A 10,318-nucleotide genomic window follows, 5' to 3' on the forward strand; every position below is an offset into this window, starting at 1 on the left:
ACATACAAGGAGGCATACTACATACTACACCTGCTATACACTCTATACCCACTCCTCTGCGCCTTTTACACTTAACGTGTCTTGTAGCACATTCCTTATTCAATATTATCATGTAAAAATTTACCTCATTCTTTCTCATGACTTCATAAAATTTCATTTTTGGATGTATCAGAATTTATTTAACCATCATCTATTAAAGAACATTGTAATTGTGTCTAATCCTATGCTCTTACAAATAATGCTGAAAGAAATGTTTATACACACGGGTGTATTTTTGTTTTGGCTTGGTTTTGTTGTCATTATTATCCATGGGGCTGGGGTTGGGGGGGAATCCTAGGAGTGGAACTGTTAGGTCAAAGGATATTTGTATTTAAATTTTAATCACTATTTCCAAATTATCCTACAAAAAGTGTGTACCGACTTGCTCTCAGTGAGAAGGAATTTGAAAGGCTGGGTCTAGCACCCTTGTTACTTGACTAGACTTTCATATAAAATACAGCTTTGCTGTGTGGTATGACAGGTAAGTCAGATGATGGTGAATAGTAATAGGAAATGGAATGGGCTCATTTATCAAAATATTTTTAATTGCTTAGTGGTCAGCAGGGTGGACCCCGGCAGTGACACTCTCATGCAAAGAAGAAGGATCAGGTGTGGTTTTCGTGTTTGGTAACTGGCAAGTGGTCACTAGTGCAGGATATTTACCATATTTCACTGGGACCTCCTAACACCATACTCTTCTGTCTACACCCGGGTTGGTAAAGGGAATATATATGATGCAAGCTTGTACACGTTCCTGATTACATCAGATAAGCACATAGAACTCATCTCTATAAAATCCATTCCTCTCTGAAATGTACATCTTTTTTTTTAACCATTTTTTAAATTGAAGTATAGTTAATTTACAATGTTTGTTAGTTTCAGGTGTACAGCAAAGTGATTCAGTGTATATATATATATACACACACACACACACACACACACACACATATATATTCTTTTCCAGATCCTTTTCCATTATAGGTTATTACAAGATATTGAATACAGTTTCCTGTGCTATATAGTAGATCCTTATTGTTTATCTATTTTATATATAGTATTGTTTATATGTTAATCACAAACTTCTAATTATCTCCCCCCTTTCCCTTTGATAACCATGTTTGTGTTCTATGTCTGTGAGTCTATTTCTATTTCATAAATAAGTTCATTTGTATCATTTTTTTTAGATTCCACATATAAATGATATCATATGTTTGTCTTTCTCTGTCTGACTTACTTCACTTAGTATGATACTCTCTAGGTCCATCCATGTTGCTGCAAATGGCATTATTTCATTCCTTTTTACGGCTGAGTAATATTCCATTGTATATTTATATATCACACCTTCTTTATACGTTCATCTGTTGATGGATATTTAGGTTGCTTCCATGTCTTGGCTAGTGTAAATAGTGCTGCTGTGAACATTGGGGTACATGTATCTTTTCAAATTAGAGTTTTTCTCTGGATATATGCCCAGGAGTGGGATTGCTGGATCATACGGCAACTCCATTTTCAGTTTTTTAAGGAATCTCCATACTGTTCCGTGTAAGTTCCATCCTCATCCTTCATTACTAAGAATGGTAACAAGTCACCTGCATTACTAACCTAGTCTGCACCTCTCAGGGTACCAGCAGGTGGTGCCTAGCCTAATCAAAACTCATATTTAGATGCTAGAAAATAAGTTTCCTGTTGCACCAGGCCCAGAGCATTCTATTACAAGATATGCTGAGTGTCTACCCCACATCCACTCCTGGGCCAGGCACTGTGGGAGACATGAAAGAAATAGAAAGCGTTGGACACAGGCAGATTGTTGCAGAAAAAGAGTAGTTGCAGAGAATAGCTGGGAAGCTGTTTCTGCTATTCAGGAAGGAGATGGTAAAGGCCTGGACTAGGCAGCGCTGGCAAAAGCAGGAGAGAAGCAGCAGTTAGGGCGTCACCAAAGAAAGCATAAATCAGGCTGAGCATCACTGCAGAGTGCAAAGAGCACGGGCTGGGTCTGATCTCTACCTCACAGCTGCGTGGCCCCAAATCGTTCTGAACCTCAGTTTTTCACCTGTGAAATTAGAACAGTAACACCGTCCCCACCTCACTGGATTATTGAGAAGAACCATGAGTTAGCATCCAGCCCCTGGTCTATCTCATCGTGGTGAGTGCTCAAAAATGTTTGTTCCCTTCCTTGTCTACCCACCTCTTGTCTTGTGGTAGGAGATTGACCATAGTGGAGAGAGGGGAGGAGAGGGCCGAGCAGTGACGTCTGCTTTCCAGTTGGTGTCATTAAGCAGATGGAAAAAGTTAGAAAGGGGAACTATTCAGAAGGGGAAGATAGATTGATTTTTTAATTGCAGAGTTCAACGTGATGGTGGGATAGTCATGCTGATGGCTGGAAACCCAAGGGCTGAGAGCTGGCAACGGAGGACAGGAAGGCAGGAGTCCTGAGCTGGGAGAGGCCGGGGTCGTTCAGGCCACACGTGACTCTGAATTCCTAGAAGAGGCTGCAGCAGCCGTGGCTAAGGTGAGCAAGCAAACCTGAGACTGCTGGGCTCAGGAATGAAGGCCCTAAGGATGAAGCTGACACATCCCTGACCAGACCACGTGGAACCCATGGAAAATTAGACCTGAAGTTAACAGCACCCACGCCAGTCTCCTGGCTGCTTGGTTAGAGATTTTCATCCATTTTTGAGTTGACAAGAGCAGGGAGACTGGTGTCAGAACCCACTGCTTCTGCTTCACTGTACATCAGAGTGTGTCTGTGGGTCCCCTGGATGGTTAAGTTCATGGAAATAAGTGTATTTTATTCGACTATGTATATCAAACAGGTTTCCTGCTGAGCTAGAGCCAAAGACAAACAGAAAAATCATTCTATTCACATTTACTGAGTTCCTCCCAGAGGCCAAGGGCCTGACAGGCACAAGGCTCTCTGTGTTTGTAGAACTGGCATTGAAGGAGGTCATGGGAAACTGAGAGAGAGAAAGAAGTGACCAGACCATCTGCCAGGAGCTTCTGGTGATAAGCTGTCTGGCACGAGGCTGAATCTTTTTTTTTTTTTTTTAACTTTTTGGCCATACCGCGGGGCACGTGGGATCTTAGTTCCTGGACAGGGACCGAACCTGCGCCCCCTACAGTGGAAGGGCAGAGTCTTAACTGCTGGACCGCCAGGGAAGTCCCAAGGCTGGATCTTGATTACACCACTGGTCTCAGGTAAGAAATCCCCAGCCCCCCACTTTGCTGAAGACAATCGGGCTAAGTCACGACTCCTGACAGCAGCTGATGCCAACAGAAGGGGCAGCGTAGTTAGAGTTGGGGGACCACCCCTTCCTAGCTCTGGGAGCTCAGCAAGTCCCTGAGCCTCAGTTTCTCCTTTATACAGTAGCACAGAGAGATCTCGGCTCTGCGACAAGGCCTTGGTGAGCTCGCAGGAAAGCAACTGTCTGATGGAGAACTCTGTGCAGACAGTCAGTAGTGCTGAACTCCAGGCCCACCACGTTTGCCCTGAGGGAAACAGAGGTTCCTCAGGTAATCTCTCTGCTCAGAATCAGCCTTAGGGAAGGCTGCTGTGAGAAAGCGGAATTTGTTTCCCATTTGTAGTGGGTTGAATTGCAGCCCCCCAAAGACACATTCAAATCCTAACCTAGCCACCCCACACACACACCTGTGAGTGTGACCTTATTTGGAAACAATCTTTGCAGATGTGACTAGGTGAAGGATTTTGAGATAAGATCATCCTGGACTTAGGGTGGCCCCTAAATCCAGTAATGGTCCTTATAAGAGAAAGGAGAGGGAAAATTTGAGACCCAGAGGGGAAGGTCATGTGAAGACAGAGGCAGAGATTGGAGCAATTTGTCTACAAACCAAGGATCCCCAAGGGCTGCCCGCAGTGATGAGAAGCCAGGAGAGAAGCATGGAACAGATTCTCTCTTAAGCCTTCCAGGAGAAACCAACCCTGCCGATACCTTGATTTCAGACTCCTGTCCTCCAGAGCAGTGAAAGAATAGATGTCTGTTGTTTTAAGTCATGAAGTTTATTAATTTGTTACAGCAGCCCTAAGAAATTAATACAGCATTCAAGTGGAGAGGCCTTGGCCGGTGAGGTTGCCACGTGCTGGGTGACCTCGGCCGTCCAGCCTGGTCTGTCTGTCCCTGAGGGCCATGTTCTCCCTCAGCTGCTGACACTCCCTTTGGCAGCTTTTGGTTCACAGTAGCTGAGTAGCATCATCATATTTCGATAATGCTGTTCCCCTGCTCAGAAGCTACACTGAGTTCCAGTTGATTCCAAATCTCATTTAAAAGCATTCTCACATGCCTTGAAGTTTTGGTCTTGGGGGAAAAACCCGGACAGTCTCATTGCCTGGGACCATCAAATGTATCTTACTTGGTAATAACATAGCGATTGTGTGACAGTTGACAAAGCAAACCACGGCACCTGAGGATCTGTCTCTAGCTTGCTGCTAAGAGCGGTGATTCTCCAGCTTTAGGGCACAGAGAATTGAGTGGAAGGCTTGTGAAAATACAGATCACTGGCCCCCTTCCCTTCACTCCCCGCTTCCCTTCACTGCCCCCTCCCCACAAGTTTCTGATTCAGTAGGTCCGGTGTGGGACCAGAGAGCTCTCAGTTCTAACACACGCCCAGGTGATGCTAATGATTCTGGACCTTACTACACGTGAAAACAGCAAGAGCTCAGAGCCCTGGTTTTCAAACTTTGCTGCACATTAGGATTACCTGGGGAGCTTCTAAAAACCCCATGCCTAGGCTGCAACCCATACATATTAAATCAGAATCTCTGAGAGTAGGACCCGAGCAGCAGTAATTTTGAAAGCACCTCAGGTGATTTTCATATGCAATCAAATTGAAAGCCAGTGGCTTAGAGGCACTCCCTCCCTCCCCGGGACCCTCCCTTGCAGCCAGGCCTGGTGCCTGTCTCTGGGAGGGCATGAAGGAAGGAGACAGAAACCGGGGTCCTAGGGAAGCATTACCTCCCTGTGGCCACAGCCTAAGAACTCCATCCAGGACCCAGCAAGAGATCTTAGCTGGGATCTATAGCTGGGATCCCGAAGGCCTGGGTGTAAAGCCCTATTTCTGGCACTTTACTTGCTTCATGAATTTGGTCAAGTTGCTTAACGTCTCTTGGCTCTCCTTTCCTTATCTGTAAAATGGGGGTAATAAAAATACCGACCTCAAAGTGAAACTGTAAACGATTAAAGGAGAAAATACATTTGCAGTGCCTGGCCCAGGTGCTATAAATGACAGACTCTCAGCCAATGCTCGTTTCCCTCTCGCAGGCTTCCTTCTCACCTCTCACCTGAACTGGGTGGGAGAAACAGGCCAGGCCGCTCTCCTTTCGTTTCTACTTTTGCTACCAGAGGTCAGGACCTGACATCTTAGTCACACTATTTTTAGCATTAAAGGAGGTCTTGAGGACTCCTTCTTTTTTGTTTTTTTATTTTTCCAGGATCTCTTTTAAATATACATAGCTACCCACCCCATCCCACTTTCTAAACAGTATACCTTTTTGTCCACTTTGCTTTTTTTCGTTCAACTGTACGTCCTGAAGATGACTCCATAGCAGTGTTTGGAAATATTTTTTCTTCCTTTACAGAGCTGCAGAACGTTCCATCATGTGTGTGGATATATTTAGTAGTAGTTTATTCAACCAGTTTCCTATTCATGGCCACTAGGGTTGTAACTAGTCCTTTGCTGTTACAAGAGTGCAGCAGTGAACACACCTGTGCACGTTTTTCATATTTTGCCACCATGTCTTCGGGAGAGACTCCTAGGGTACTCCCCTGCTGCGGCCCCATCCCCACGACTGTTCTGGTGCCCTCAGCCTGGGCATGGGATGCTGGAATGCTAACTCCAGCCTCCACACCTCCTTTCCATTCGATTGATTGGCCAGGCCGGTAGAAACAGCAACAGGAAGGCGGTCTCCCTCCATTTTTGTCCGCCAGTCTCATACCACAGCATCTTACTGGGGGGAACGTGATTCATAACCAGAACTCTAGCTGGAAAGGAATCTGAGAAGGGCAGTTTTCCGCTTTCTTGTCTCTACCGCACAGGACCGCTTGAAGAAGTGGGTTGGGTGCCAGTCACCACATCCAGCTCCCCACTTAACTCCTTTGTTTCACAGAAGAGGAAACTGAGGTTTGGGAGGGGTGTGTTATTAGCTGAAGATCACTAAACTGGTTCGTGGCTAACAGCCCGGCCATTTCCTCCTCACGTCCCTGCCAATGGGAGTCCTTGTGAGTTGGAGTTTCACTGAATCAAATAACTTAAAAAGGCAGAAGCCACTCCATACGCTATGAACTTGTACTTTTCTTTGTAAAACAAAACAACCGTTCCCCAAGCCTCCTTTTGGAGGTATTATAATCATTTAGCAACTGTTATGGTTTGACCTGTGTCCCCCTAAATTTATATGTGGAAGTCCTAACCCCCAGTTCCTTAGAATGTGACCGACCAGTTTGGAAACGGGGTCTTTAAAGAGGTAATTAAGTTAAAATGAGGTCTTTAGGATGGGCCCTAGTCCAACACAACTAGTGTCCTTATAAAAAGAGATCTGGCCACAGACAGGCAGAGGAAGATGATGTGAAGACACAGGGAGAAGGCGGTTGTCTGCAAGGCAAGGAGAGAGGCCTCAGAGGAAACCAACCCTGCCCGCACCTTGACCTTGGACTTCTAGCCTCCATTATAGTGAGAAAATAAATTTCTGTTGTTTAAGCCACCAGTCTCTGGTACTTTGTTACAGTAGCCCTAGCAAACTAACATGGAAACTAAGTTCTGGTAAGAAAAAAGAAACATGCTTTGGAAGGAGACTAATTTGGTGTCTCTGGTAAGTTGCTCCAGTTGCTAAGTATGTCTTGCCATATACATTTCTCCAGCTGCCTTACATCCTGATGCTTCTGCCAAGCCAGACCCTTTCTGGCATCTTTCCCTGTGAGCTGATGTCTCTTGGGAAAGTGCTGCCTGCATCTTGCACACTTCAGGAGTCTCTGGGGTGGTGAATTGGCTGCAGCTTTGATGGTGACAGAGCCACCAGCCTCCGCAGAAAGACCACCTGAGCTCCTGAGAGCTTTCACCTCATTGGGCACTCAGTGAGAACTGTCACTCACTTTTCTAACCCACCCTCTCGGGGAGCGGTGGCAATCTCACCCGAAATTATTTTCCCCCCATTTTCATGGGAGGTAAATGTGGCATGCAAAATGTATTTTTAATGACTGAGATCTGCATTTAAGCGTATTTCCCATCTTTGCTGGGTCATTAAGCCTTTAAATCTGTCAATATTTTAATGATTTTTATAGCCCAGTGATGTATAGGTTTGTTCAAGTTTTCATTCTCTCCACACTCCCTTACCCATAAGATGCTCCAGCGAGAGCTCACCAAGGGGTAATTGAACACATGTGCTGCTCCGAATGGGTTCTTTCCTGGCAGCCCATACCCTGTGCTGGCAATGATCACAGCAGAGCACATCACACCCAGGCTCAGGTTCTAAAGACTGGGAGGATGATCCAAATGACCCTTGGAAATCCAGTCAGAAGTTGCCGTGGTAGAGACCATGACACTATTTCTCACTAAGTGCAACAAGACCAGCTTCCCCTCCAGTGTTGGGACAGAATATTACCTCTTCAGTGGAGCCCCAGGTAAAGGATTGGCCTGCGTCTAAGGGCTGTGCTAGAGCTACACAAAGCCTGACTAGTTCTTACACAATGAGAAGGAGGCGGGAACCAAGACCCACCGGGAACAGCAGATTCATAGCCCTTCATTGAGTGGAATGGCAGGCAGAATTGCCTGCACTATACAAACAACTCTCTGTCTTTCTGTTAATTTTACATTTGCTGAACACATGGCAATTTACAGCATGGCTGGATACAATATGGCAGACAGAGAACACCAGACTGGGCTTGCGAAGTCAGTTCAGCCACAGGCATTTTGAAGAATGCTAAAGCGAAGGGACTTAGGTCGTAGACTTTTTTTTCTAATTGTTTCCATTTGGTCCAGGGCTTGGGTTAAAAAGCTGCCCAGTGGCAGCAGAGAGAGGCTCAGGCAGAAGCCCTGACACCAGGGTGATGCAGAGGGGCTCCTCAAAGGCTGCTGGGCTCCGGAGGCTCCAAGTTCGTTGTGCTTAAGGGTGAGCCTTTTGAAGAGCTCCTCGCCCAGCCCCCAACTGGGGCGGAGGTCAGTCAGGTGGCCGCCCATCTTCTTGATGAGTTTCACCGGCTCATCTAGGTTGCAGCTCTCCAGGAAGTCAGAGCTGGGAGTCTGCGTGGCAGAACCCAGGGCATGCAGATCCAAAAGGACCGGGTTCAGGTTCTTCTCCACGACCATGGTGGCTTCCATGACGTCTGGGTTTTACCCCACTCATCTTTGGAACAGCTTCTGCATATCCTGGAAGAGGGCACAGCCTCTGAGCTGGTTTGGCATCTTCAAAAGATGCTCAGTGCCCTTGCGCTTGTCCTCTGCCAACTCGAGGAAGAAGTGGCCCAGGCCCTCCAGAGCCACATCGTCGCTGTCGAAACAGACGCCCAGGGAGAGGTAGGTGTGGGAAGCCCACAGATATGTGTTGACCAGGTGGTTGACGGCGGCCTCCACCTTGGCAGAATAATTCTGATGAATCCCGGGGCTCATGGTTGATCGGCAATAAGGAGCTAAGCTCAAAAAATGGTGTTGGCTGGTCCGGGGAGGTGGGCAGAGGATGTCTAATTGGTTGGTTCCAAAGGTTGCCACTGGAAAAGAAGTTGGAGGGTGGCCGGGGGCTGGGAGAAGGGGCATCTACGGGTGTGTTCCACCCAAACACTGTTGAAGCAAGAGACAGATCTGTGGGACCGCCGAGCACACTGCAGGCCATAGACGCTTACAGCAAATAGAAATCATTACTTTCTCGGAGGTTCCGTTTCCTCACCCATAAGATGCGGGCTTTTGGGTGGGGTGATCCCGAGGTTGAAGGGGTCTCGGGATTGACATTGGTGCGTTCAAGCTCAGGGCTCTTGGCCAACAAAGACTGGCCACCTAGGATCACCCTCAATAACCCAGTGGCCTAGAAAAGCAGCAGCCCCTCCCTGCTCCGCCTGGGAATGTCCTAAGGCAGAATTTATTAAAAGTAAGAACAAAGGTGAGAAATAGGTCCCGTAAGGGAATGCCGGGTTGTTCACACTGCTTGTCTCCAGTGTCTCTTCAGTTCAGCAAATCTGAATTTATAGCACCTGGTAAAGACAAAACAGGTGCTCTGTGTTGGAGAGGTAAAGACAGATAAACTGTCCCTGACATTGTGGAACTCCCAGTCTTGGTATAATTTTGAGTGGTTTATCACAAGTGAGAAGGCCGAGCATTTGGGCGGCGAGGGTTGGCAGAGTGGTGTTGAAATCCATTGGTAAAAACTATGGTGTATCAGAGTGCCTTTTGGCCTTTAATTCCTAGATTCACGTCTTCAGGGCTGTGGTAATCGTTAGTGCTGTTCACCAAGTATTTCCAGGTCTCCTTCTACTGAGTGTATAGGTGGGCCATATTTTCCTAAGCCACTGAAGTTAAGTGTGGCCGTGTGACTTGCCTTATCAATGAAATGTCGATAGCGTGATATATTTCACTTCCCGGGCAAAAGCCTTAAGCACCATGAGATGACTCCCCCATGGTTCTTTTCCTCCCACGGTTCTTTTCCTCTGCCATGTAACCAGCAATACCCTGGATAGCAGAAGCTCGCTAGTCTGTGCCTCTCAGCGAGGACAAAGCGGGAGTAGAGAGCTGACTGATCCATGATGGGTGTGTAGTAGGAGCAAGAAACAAATTTTTGTTGTTTTAAGCCATGGAGATTAAATAAAAAATGTTTATTATGGAAAATTTCAAACATATGAAAGCAGAGACAATAGGATGTTGAACCTGCTCTACCCATTGCTTTCACTTCAACAATTATCAAGATATAAGCCTCTGTGATTTGGGGCTCGTTTGCTGCCACGGTACAACCTAGATTAATCCTGCCTAAAACAGAGGGAAAGGGTGTTATTTCCCAGAAATACTAAATGAGTGACAAGTAAAAAGAATGGAAACACAAGATATGAGATTTTCTTTTGATGCCATAGTTTTCTTAAAGTTGTTGGTGCTTTTAGGGATACAGGAGAGCTGAATGGATTAGCTGGAGTAAAAGTTGCTGGGCCCTCAGGATGGGGCTGCTTTGTGGAATCTGTCTTTTGGCTCAGACTCAATCCATCTCCTTTTCGGCTTGGCCTCGGGCTCCTCTGGCAGGTGGAGCTCACCTTCTCGTTAGCGGAACAATGCTTTTCACGTGGGGAGAGCTGACACCCTG

General features: G+C 46.5%; 1 pseudogene; it reads right to left on the minus strand.

Moving 5' to 3' along the window:
- Positions 1-7,938: 7,938 nt before the first annotated feature.
- On the minus strand, positions 7,939-8,649 carry LOC132417855 (ferritin light chain pseudogene; annotated as a pseudogene).
- Positions 8,650-10,318: the final 1,669 nt, after the last annotated feature.

This window comes from Delphinus delphis, chromosome 2, assembly GCF_949987515.2.
Source record: "Delphinus delphis chromosome 2, mDelDel1.2, whole genome shotgun sequence".
NCBI classification, from domain to species: Eukaryota; Metazoa; Chordata; class Mammalia; order Artiodactyla; family Delphinidae; genus Delphinus; species Delphinus delphis.